Raw genomic sequence first — 12706 nt, forward strand, 5'->3', positions numbered from 1 at the left:
TTATGAACTGCAAGTGGACATTTGGAGCGCTATGTAGCCTATCGTTGAAAAAGGAACATCTTAAAATAAAAACTACACAGAAGCATTCTGGGAAACTTCTTTCTGATCTGTGCATTGTAGTAAAAGAGTTGAACCTTGCTTTTGATTGAGGAATTTTGAAACACTCTTTCTGTATAAACTGCAAGTGGACATTTGGAACGCTATGAGGCCTATCGTGGAAAAAGGAATATGTACAAATAAAAACTACACAGAAGCATTCTGTGAAACTTCTTTCTCATATATGCATTCAACTAACAGAGTTTAACCTTACTTTTTATTAAGCAGGGTTGAAACAGTCTATATGTAGAATCTGCAAGCTGACATTTAGAACGCTTTGAGGCCTATCGTGGAAAAAGGAATAACTTCAAATAAGAACAACGCGGAAGCATTCTGTAAGACTTCTTTCTGATCTGTTCCTTCAACTAACAGAGATGAACCTTATTTTTGATTGAGGAGTTTTGAAACACTCTTTCTGTATAAACTGCAAGTGGAAATTTGGAGCACTATTGCGTCTATCGTAGAAAAAGGAATAACTTCCAATAAAAACTACACAGAAGCATTCTGTGAAACTTCTTTCTGATCTGTGCCTTCAACTAACAGAGTTGAACCTTACTTTTGATTGAGCAGTTTTGAAACACTCTTTCTGTATAAACTGCAAGTTGACATTTGGAGCGCAATGAGGCATATCGTGGAAAGAGGAATATCTTCAAATAAAAACTACACAGAAGCATTCTGTGAAACTTCTCTCTGATCTGTGCATTCAAATACCAGAGTTTAACCTTACTTTTGATTGTGGAGTTTTGAAACACTCTTTCTTTATGAACTGCAAGTTGGCATTTGGAGCGCATTGAGGCCTATCATGGCAAAAGGAATATCTTCAAATAAAAACTACGCAGAAGCATTCTTTGAAACTTCTTTCTGATCTGTTCATTCAACTAACAGAGTTTAACCTTACTTTGGATTGTGGAGTTTTGAAACACTCTTTCTTCATGAACTGCAAGTGGACACTTGGAGCGCATTGAGGCCTATCATGGCAAAAGGAATATCTTCAAATAAAAACTACACAGAAGCATTCTGTGAAACTTCTTTCTGATCTGTGCATTCAACTAACAGAGTTTATTGTTACTTTTGATTGAAAAGTTTTGAAACACTCATTTTGTATGAACTGCAAGTGGACATTTTGAGCGCTATGTAGCCTATCGTTGAAAAAGGATCATCTTAATATAAAAACTACACAGAAGCATTCTGTGAAACTTCTTTCTGATATATGCATTCAACTAACAGAGTTTAACCTGATTTTTGATTGAGGAGTTTTGAAACACTCTTTCTGTATAAACTGCAAGTGGAAATTTGGAGCACTATTGCGTCTATCGTAGAAAAAGGAATATCTACAAATAAAAACTACACAGAAGCATTTTGTGAAACTTCTTTCTGATCTGTGCATTCAACTAACAGAGTTTAACCTTACTTTGGATTGTGGAGTTTTGAAACACTCTTTCTTCATGAACTGCAAGTGGACACTTGGAGCGCATTGAGGCCTATCATGGCAAAAGGAATATCTTCAAATAAAAACTACACAGAAGCATTCTGTGAAACTTCTTTCTGATCTGTGCATTCAACTAACAGAGTTTATTGTTACTTTTGATTGAAGAGTTTTGAAACACTCTTTTTGTATGAACTGCAAGTGGACATTTGGAGCGCTATGTAGCCTATCGTTGAAAAAGGAACATCTGAAAATAAAAACTACACAGAAGCATTCTGTGAAACTTCTTTCTGATCTGTGCATTGTAGTAACAGAGTTGATCCTTACTTTTGATTGAGGAATTTTGAAACACTCTTTCTGTATAAACTGCAAGTGGACATTTGGAACGCTATGAGGCCTATCGTGGAAAAAGGAATATGTAGAAATAAAAACTACACAGAAGCATTCTGTGAAACTTCTTTCTGATATATGCATTCAACTAACAGGGTTTAACCTTACTTTTTATTAAGCAGTGTTGAAACAGTCTATATGTAGAGTCTGCAAGCGGACATTTAGAACGCTTTGAGGCCTATCGTGGAAAAAGGAATAACTTCAAATAAGAACAACGCGGAAGCATTCTGTAAGACTTCTTTCTGATCTGTGCATTCAACTAACAGAGTTGAACCTTATTTTTGATTGAGGAGTTTTGAAACACTCTTTCTGTATAAACTGCAAGTGGAAATTTGGAGCACTATTGCGTCTATCGTAGAAAAAGGAATACCTTCCAATAAAGACTACACAGAAGCATTCTTTGAAACTTCTTTCTGATCTGTGCATTCAACTAACAGAGTTTAACCTTACTTTGGATTGTGGAGTTTTGAAACACTCTTTCTTCATGAACTGCAAGTGGACACTTGGAGCGCATTGAGGCCTATCATGGCAAAAGGAATATCTTCAAATAAAAACTACACAGAAGCATTCTGTGAAACTTCTTTCTGATCTGTGCATTCAACTAACAGAGTTTATTGTTACTTTTGATTGAAGAGTTTTGAAACACTCTTTTTGTATGAACTGCAAGTGGACATTTGGAGCGCTATGTAGCCTATCGTTGAAAAAGGAACATCTTAAAATAAAAACTACACAGAAGCATTCAGTGAAACTTCTTTCTGATCTGTGCATTGTAGTAACAGAGTTGATCCTTACTTTTGATTGAGGAATTTTGAAACACTCTTTCTGTATAAACTGCAAGTGGACATTTGGAACGCTATGAGGCCTATCGTGGAAAAAGGATTATGTCCAAAAAAAACTACACAGAAGCATTCTGTGAAACTTCTTTCTGATATATGCATTCAACTAACAGAGTTTAACCTTACTTTTTATTAAGCAGTGTTGAAACAGTCTATATGTAGAGTCTGCAAGCGGACATTTAGAACGCTTTGAGGCCTATCGTGGAAAAAGGAATAACTTCAAATAAGAACAACGCGGAAGCATTCTGTAAGACTTCTTTCTGATCTGTGCATTCAACTAACAGAGTTGAACCTTATTTTTGATTGAGGAGTTTTGAAACACTCTTTCTGTATAAACTGCAAGTGGAAATTTGGAGCACTATTGCGTCTATCGTAGAAAAAGGAATACCTTCCAATAAAGACTACACAGAAGCATTCTGTGAAACTTCTTTCTGATCTGTGCATTCAACTAACAGAGTTTAACCTTACTTTGGATTGTGGAGTTTTGAAACACTCTTTCTTCATGAACTGCAAGTGGACACTTGGAGAGCACAGAGGCCTATCATGGCAAAAGGAATATCTTCAAATAAAAACTACACAGAGCCATTCTGTGAAACTTCTTTCTGATCTCTGCATTCAAATAACAGAGTTGAACCATACTTTTGATTCAGGAGATTTGAAACACTCTTTCTGTATAAACTGCAAGTGGACATTTGGAGCGCAATGAGGCATATCGTGGAAAGAGGAATATCTTCAAATAAAAACTACACAGAAGCATTCTGTGAAACTTCTCTCTGATCTGTGCATTCAAATAACAGAGTTTAACCTTACTTTTGATTGTGGAGTTTTGAAACACTCTGTATGAACTGCAAGTTGGCATTTGGAGCGCATTGAGGCCTATCATGGCAAAAGGAATATCTTCAAATAAAAACTACGCAGAAGCATTCTGTGAAACTTCTTTCTGATCTGTTCATTCAACTAACAGAGTTTATTGTTACTTTTGATTGAAGAGTTTTGAAACACTCTTTTTGTATGAACTGCAAGTGGACATTTGGAGCGCTATGTAGCCTATCGTTGAAAAAGGAACATGTTAAAATAAAAACTACACAGAAGCATTCTGTGAAACTTCTTTCTGATCTGTGCATTGTAGTAACAGAGTTGATCCTTACTTTTGATTGAGGAATTTTGAAACACTCTTTCTGTATAAACTGCAAGTGGACATTTGGAACGCTATGAGGCCTATCGTGGAAAAAGGAATATGTACAAATAACTACACAGAAGCATTCTGTGAAACTTCTTTCTGATATATGCATTCAACTAACAGAGTTTAACCTTACTTTTTATTAAGCAGTGTTGAAACAGTCTATGTGTAGAGTCTGCAAGCGGACATTTAGAACGCTTTGAGGCCTATCGTGGAAAAAGGAATAACTTCAAATAACAACGCGGAAGCATTCTGTAAGACTTCTTTCTGATCTGTGCATTCAACTAACAGAGTTGAACCTTATTTTTGATTGAGGAGTTTTGAAACACTCTTTCTGTATAAACTGCAAGTGGAAATTTGGAGCACTATTGCGTCTATCGTAGAAAAAGGAATACCTTCCAATAAAGACTACACAGAAGCATTCTGTGAAACTTCTTTCTGATCTGTGCATTCAACTAACAGAGTTTAACCTTACTTTGGATTGTGGAATTTTGAAACACTCTTTCTTCATGAACTGCAAGTGGACACTTGGAGAGCACAGAGGCCTATCATGGCAAAAGGAATATCTTCAAATAAAAACTACACAGAACCATTCTGTGAAACTTCTTTCTGATCTCTGCATTCAACTAACAGAGTTGAACCATACTTTTGATTCAGGAGATTTGAAACACTCTTTCTGTATAAACTGCAAGTGGACATTTGGAGCGCAATGTGGCATATCGTGGAAAGAGGAATATCTTCAAATAAAAACTACACAGAAGCATTCTGTGAAACTTCTCTCTGATCTGTGCATTCAAATAACAGAGTTTAACCTTACTTTTGATTGTGGAGTTTTGAAACACTCTTTCTTTATGAACTGCAAGTGGGCATTTGGAGCGCATTGAGGCCTATCATGGCAAAAGGAATATCTTCAAATAAAAACTACGCAGAAGCATTCTGTGAAACTTCTTTCTGATCTGTGCATTCAACTAACAGAGTTTATTGTTACTTTTGATTGAAGAGTTTTGAAACACTCTTTTTTTATGAACTGCAAGTGGACATTTGGAGCGCTATGTAGCCTATCGTTGAAAAAGGAACATCTTAAAGTAAAAACTACACAGAAGCATTCTGTGAAACTTCTTTCTGATCTGTGCATTGTAGTAAAAGAGTTGAACCTTACTTTTGATTGAGGAATTTTGAAACACTCTTTCTGTATAAACTGCAAGTGGACATTTGGAACGCTATGAGGCCTATCGTGGAAAAAGAATATGTACAAATAAAAACTACACAAAAGCATTCTGTGAAACTTCTTTCTGATATGTGCATTCAACTAACCGAGTTTAACCTTACTTTATATTAAGCAGTGTTGAAACAGTCTATATGTAGATTCTGCAAGCGGACATTTAGAACGCTTTGAGGCCTATCGTGGAAAAAGGAATAACTTCAAATAAGAACAACGCGGAAGCATTCTGTAAGACTTCTTTCTGATCTGTTCCTTCAACTAACAGAGATGAACCTTATTTTTGATTGAGGAGTTTTGAAACACTCTTTCTGTATAAACTGCAAGTGGAAATTTGGAGCACTATTGCGTCTATCGTAGAAAAAGGAATAACTTCCAATAAAAACTACACAGAAGCATTCTGTGAAACTTCTTTCTGATCTGTGCCTTCAACTAACAGAGTTGAACCTTACTTTTGATAGAGCAGTTTTGAAACACTCTTTCTGTATAAACTGCAAGTTGACATTTGGAGCGCAATGAGGCATATCGTGGAAAGAGGAATATCTTCAAATAAAAACTACACAGAAGCATTCTGTGAAACTTCTCTCTGATCTGTGCATTCAAATACCAGAGTTTAACCTTACTTTTGATTGTGGAGTTTTGAAACACTCTTTCTTTATGAACTGCAAGTTGGCATTTGGAGCGCATTGAGGCCTATCATGGCAAAAGGAATATCTTCAAATAAAAACTACGCAGAAGCATTCTTTGAAACTTCTTTCTGATCTGTGCATTCAACTAACAGAGTTTAACCTTACTTTGGATTGTGGAGTTTTGAAACACTCTTTCTTCATGAACTGCAAGTGGACACTTGGAGCGCATTGAGGCCTATCATGGCAAAAGGAATATCTTCAAATAAAAACTACACAGAAGCATTCTGTGAAACTTCTTTCTGATCTGTGCATTCAACTAACAGAGTTTATTGTTACTTTTGATTGAAAAGTTTTGAAACACTCATTTTGTATGAACTGCAAGTGGACATTTTGAGCGCTATGTAGCCTATCGTTGAAAAAGGATCATCTTAATATAAAAACTACACAGAAGCATTCTGTGAAACTTCTTTCTGATATATGCATTCAACTAACAGAGTTTAACCTGATTTTTGATTGAGGAGTTTTGAAACACTCTTTCTGTATAAACTGCAAGTGGAAATTTGGAGCACTATTGCGTCTATCGTAGAAAAAGGAATATCTACAAATAAAAACTACACAGAAGCATTTTGTGAAACTTCTTTCTGATCTGTGCATTCAGCTAACAGAGTTTAACCTTACTTTGGATTGTGGAGTTTTGAAACACTCTTTCTTCATGAACTGCAAGTGGACACTTGGAGCGCATTGAGGCCTATCATGGCAAAAGGAATATCTTCAAATAAAAACTACACAGAAGCATTCTGTGAAACTTCTTTCTGATCTGTGCATTCAACTAACAGAGTTTATTGTTACTTTTGATTGAAGAGTTTTGAAACACTCTTTTTGTATGAACTGCAAGTGGACATTTGGAGCGCTATGTAGCCTATCGTTGAAAAAGGAACATCTTAAAATAAAAACTACACAGAAGCATTCTGTGAAACTTCTTTCTGATCTGTGCATTGTAGTAACAGAGTTGATCCTTACTTTTGATTGAGGAATTTTGAAACACTCTTTCTGTATAAACTGCAAGTGGACATTTGGAACGCTATGAGGCCTATCGTGGAAAAAGGAATATGTAGAAATAAAAACTACACAGAAGCATTCTGTGAAACTTCTTTCTGATATATGCATTCAACTAACAGGGTTTAACCTTACTTTTTATTAAGCAGTGTTGAAACAGTCTATATGTAGAGTCTGCAAGCGGACATTTAGAACGCTTTGAGGCCTATCGTGGAAAAAGGAATAACTTCAAATAAGAACAACGCGGAAGCATTCTGTAAGACTTCTTTCTGATCTGTGCATTCAACTAACAGAGTTGAACCTTATTTTTGATTGAGGAGTTTTGAAACACTCTTTCTGTATAAACTGCAAGTGGAAATTTGGAGCACTATTGCGTCTATCGTAGAAAAAGGAATACCTTCCAATAAAGACTACACAGAAGCATTCTTTGAAACTTCTTTCTGATCTGTGCATTCAACTAACAGAGTTTAACCTTACTTTGGATTGTGGAGTTTTGAAACACTCTTTCTTCATGAACTGCAAGTGGACACTTGGAGCGCATTGAGGCCTATCATGGCAAAAGGAATATCTTCAAATAAAAACTACACAGAAGCATTCTGTGAAACTTCTTTCTGATCTGTGCATTCAACTAACAGAGTTTATTGTTACTTTTGATTGAAAAGTTTTGAAACACTCATTTTGTATGAACTGCAAGTGGACATTTTGAGCGCTATATAGCCTATCGTTGAAAAAGGATCATCTTAATATAAAAACTACACAGAAGCATTCTGTGAAACTTCTTTCTGATATATGCATTCAACTAACAGAGTTTAACCTGATTTTTGATTGAGGAGTTTTGAAACACTCTTTCTGTATAAACTGCAAGTGGAAATTTGGAGCACTATTGCGTCTATCGTAGAAAAAGGAATATCTACAAATAAAAACTACACAGAAGCATTTTGTGAAACTTCTTTCTGATCTGTGCATTCAACTAACAGAGTTTAACCTTACTTTGGATTGTGGAGTTTTGAAACACTCTTTCTTCATGAACTGCAAGTGGACACTTGGAGCGCATTGAGGCCTATCATGGCAAAAGGAATATCTTCAAATAAAAACTACACAGAAGCATTCTGTGAAACTTCTTTCTGATCTGTGCATTCAACTAACAGAGTTTATTGTTACTTTTGATTGAAGAGTTTTGAAACACTCTTTTTGTATGAACTGCAAGTGGACATTTGGAGCGCTATGTAGCCTATCGTTGAAAAAGGAACATCTTAAAATAAAAACTACACAGAAGCATTCAGTGAAACTTCTTTCTGATCTGTGCATTGTAGTAACAGAGTTGATCCTTACTTTTGATTGAGGAATTTTGAAACACTCTTTCTGTATAAACTGCAAGTGGACATTTGGAACGCTATGAGGCCTATCGTGGAAAAAGGAATATGTAGAAATAAAAACTACACAGAAGCATTCTGTGAAACTTCTTTCTGATATATGCATTCAACTAACAGGGTTTAACCTTACTTTTTATTAAGCAGTGTTGAAACAGTCTATATGTAGAGTCTGCAAGCGGACATTTAGAACGCTTTGAGGCCTATCGTGGAAAAAGGAATAACTTCAAATAAGAACAACGCGGAAGCATTCTGTAAGACTTCTTTCTGATCTGTGCATTCAACTAACAGAGTTGAACCTTATTTTTGATTGAGGAGTTTTGAAACACTCTTTCTGTATAAACTGCAAGTGGAAATTTGGAGCACTATTGCGTCTATCGTAGAAAAAGGAATACCTTCCAATAAAGACTACACAGAAGCATTCTGTGAAACTTCTTTCTGATCTGTGCATTCAACTAACAGAGTTTAACCTTACTTTGGATTGTGGAGTTTTGAAACACTCTTTCTTCATGAACTGCAAGTGGACATTTGGAGAGCACAGAGGCCTATCATGGCAAAAGGAATATCTTCAAATGAAAACTACACAGAACCATTCTGTGAAACTTCTTTCTGATCTCTGCATTCAACTAACAGAGTTGAACCATACTTTTGATTCAGGAGATTTGAAACACTCTTTCTGTATAAACTGCAAATGGACATTTGGAGCGCAATGAGGCATATCGTGGAAAGAGGAATATCTTCAAATAAAAACTACACAGAAGCATTCTGTGAAACTTCTCTCTGATCTGTGCATTCAAATACCAGAGTTTAACCTTACTTTTGATTGTGGAGTTTTGAAACACTCTTTCTTTATGAACTGCAAGTTGGCATTTGGAGCGCATTGAGGCCTATCATGGCAAAAGGAATATCTTCAAATAAAAACTACGCAGAAGCATTCTTTGAAACTTCTTTCTGATCTGTGCATTCAACTAACAGAGTTTAACCTTACTTTGGATTGTGGAGTTTTGAAACACTCTTTCTTCATGAACTGCAAGTGGACACTTGGAGCGCATTGAGGCCTATCATGGCAAAAGGAATATCTTCAAATAAAAACTACACAGAAGCATTCTGTGAAACTTCTTTCTGATCTGTGCATTCAACTAACAGAGTTTATTGTTACTTTTGATTGAAAAGTTTTGAAACACTCATTTTGTATGAACTGCAAGTGGACATTTTGAGCGCTATGTAGCCTATCGTTGAAAAAGGATCATCTTAATATAAAAACTACACAGAAGCATTCTGTGAAACTTCTTTCTGATATATGCATTCAACTAACAGAGTTTAACCTGATTTTTGATTGAGGAGTTTTGAAACACTCTTTCTGTATAAACTGCAAGTGGAAATTTGGAGCACTATTGCGTCTATCGTAGAAAAAGGAATATCTACAAATAAAAACTACACAGAAGCATTTTGTGAAACTTCTTTCTGATCTGTGCATTCAACTAACAGAGTTTAACCTTACTTTGGATTGTGGAGTTTTGAAACACTCTTTCTTCATGAACTGCAAGTGGACACTTGGAGCGCATTGAGGCCTATCATGGCAAAAGGAATATCTTCAAATAAAAACTACACAGAAGCATTCTGTGAAACTTCTTTCTGATCTGTGCATTCAACTAACAGAGTTTATTGTTACTTTTGATTGAAGAGTTTTGAAACACTCTTTTTGTATGAACTGCAAGTGGACATTTGGAGCGCTATGTAGCCTATCGTTGAAAAAGGAACATCTTAAAATAAAAACTACACAGAAGCATTCTGTGAAACTTCTTTCTGATCTGTGCATTGTAGTAACAGAGTTGATCCTTACTTTTGATTGAGGAATTTTGAAACACTCTTTCTGTATAAACTGCAAGTGGACATTTGGAACGCTATGAGGCCTATCGTGGAAAAAGGAATATGTAGAAATAAAAACTACACAGAAGCATTCTGTGAAACTTCTTTCTGATATATGCATTCAACTAACAGGGTTTAACCTTACTTTTTATTAAGCAGTGTTGAAACAGTCTATATGTAGAGTCTGCAAGCGGACATTTAGAACGCTTTGAGGCCTATCGTGGAAAAAGGAATAACTTCAAATAAGAACAACGCGGAAGCATTCTGTAAGACTTCTTTCTGATCTGTGCATTCAACTAACAGAGTTGAACCTTATTTTTGATTGAGGAGTTTTGAAACACTCTTTCTGTATAAACTGCAAGTGGAAATTTGGAGCACTATTGCGTCTATCGTAGAAAAAGGAATACCTTCCAATAAAGACTACACAGAAGCATTCTGTGAAACTTCTTTCTGATCTGTGCATTCAACTAACAGAGTTTAACCTTACTTTGGATTGTGGAATTTTGAAACACTCTTTCTTCATGAACTGCAAGTGGACACTTGGAGAGCACAGAGGCCTATCATGGCAAAAGGAATATCTTCAAATAAAAACTACACAGAACCATTCTGTGAAACTTCTTTCTGATCTCTGCATTCAACTAACAGAGTTGAACCATACTTTTGATTCAGGAGATTTGAAACACTCTTTCTGTATAAACTGCAAGTGGACATTTGGAGCGCAATGAGGCATATCGTGGAAAGAGGAATATCTTCAAATAAAAACTACACAGAAGCATTCTGTGAAACTTCTCTCTGATCTGTGCATTCAAATAACAGAGTTTAACCTTACTTTTGATTGTGGAGTTTTGAAACACTCTTTCTTTATGAACTGCAATTGGGCATTTGGAGCGCATTGAGGCCTATCATGGCAAAAGGAATATCTTCAAATAAAAACTACGCAGAAGCATTCTGTGAAACTTCTTTCTGATCTGTGCATTCAACTAACAGAGTTTATTGTTACTTTTGATTGAAGAGTTTTGAAACACTCTTTTTTTATGAACTGCAAGTGGACATTTGGAGCGCTATGTAGCCTATCGTTGAAAAAGGAACATCTTAAAATAAAAACTACACAGAAGCATTCTGTGAAACTTCTTTCTGATCTGTGCATTGTAGTAAAAGAGTTGAACCTTGCTTTTGATTGAGGAATTTTGAAACACTCTTTCTGTATAAACTGCAAGTGGACATTTGGAACGCTATGAGGCCTATCGTGGAAAAAGGAATATGTACAAATAAAAACTACACAGAAGCATTCTGTGAAACTTCTTTCTGATATATGCATTCAACTAACAGAGTTTAACCTTACTTTTTATTAAGCAGTGTTGAAACAGTCTATATGTAGAATCTGCAAGCGGACATTTAGAACGCTTTGAGGCCTATCGTGGAAAAAGGAATAACTTCAAATAAGAACAACGCGGAAGCATTCTGTAAGACTTCTTTCTGATCTGTTCCTTCAACTAACAGAGATGAACCTTATTTTTGATTGAGGAGTTTTGAAACACTCTTTCTGTATAAACTGCAAGTGGAAATTTGGAGCACTATTGCGTCTATCGTAGAAAAAGGAATAACTTCCAATAAAAACTACACAGAAGCATTCTGTGAAACTTCTTTCTGATCTGTGCCTTCAACTAACAGAGTTGAACCTTACTTTTGATTGAGCAATTTTGAAACACTCTTTCTGTATAAACTGCAAGTGGACATTTGGAGCGCAATGAGGCATATCGTGGAAAGAGGAATATCTTCAAATAAAAACTACACAGAAGCATTCTGTGAAACTTCTCTCTGATCTGTGCATTCAAATACCAGAGTTTAACCTTACTTTTGATTGTGGAGTTTTGAAACACTCTTTGTTTATGAACTGCAAGTTGGCATTTGGAGCGCATTGAGGCCTATCATGGCAAAAGGAATATCTTCAAATAAAAACTACGCAGAAGCATTCTTTGAAACTTCTTTCTGATCTGTGCATTCAACTAACAGAGTTTAACCTTACTTTGGATTGTGGAGTTTTGAAACACTCTTTCTTCATGAACTGCAAGTGGACACTTGGAGCGCATTGAGGCCTATCATGGCAAAAGGAATATCTTCAAATAAAAACTACACAGAAGCATTCTGTGAAACTTCTTTCTGATCTGTGCATTCAACTAACAGAGTTTATTGTTACTTTTGATTGAAAAGTTTTGAAACACTCATTTTGTATGAACTGCAAGTGGACATTTTGAGCGCTATGTAGCCTATCGTTGAAAAAGGATCATCTTAATATAAAAACTACACAGAAGCATTCTGTGAAACTTCTTTCTGATATATGCATTCAACTAACAGAGTTTAACCTGATTTTTGATTGAGGAGTTTTGAAACACTCTTTCTGTATAAACTGCAAGTGGAAATTTGGAGCACTATGCGTCTATCGTAGAAAAAGGAATATCTACAAATAAAAACTACACAGAAGCATTTTGTGAAACTTCTTTCTGATCTGTGCATTCAACTAACAGATTTTAACCTTACTTTGGATTGTGGAGTTTTGAAACACTCTTTCTTCATGAACTGCAAGTGGACAATTGGAGCGCATTGAGGCCTATCATGGCAAAAGGAATATCTTCAA

Source organism: Symphalangus syndactylus, chromosome 13 (assembly GCF_028878055.3).
Source record: "Symphalangus syndactylus isolate Jambi chromosome 13, NHGRI_mSymSyn1-v2.1_pri, whole genome shotgun sequence".
NCBI lineage: Eukaryota > Metazoa > Chordata > Mammalia > Primates > Hylobatidae > Symphalangus > Symphalangus syndactylus.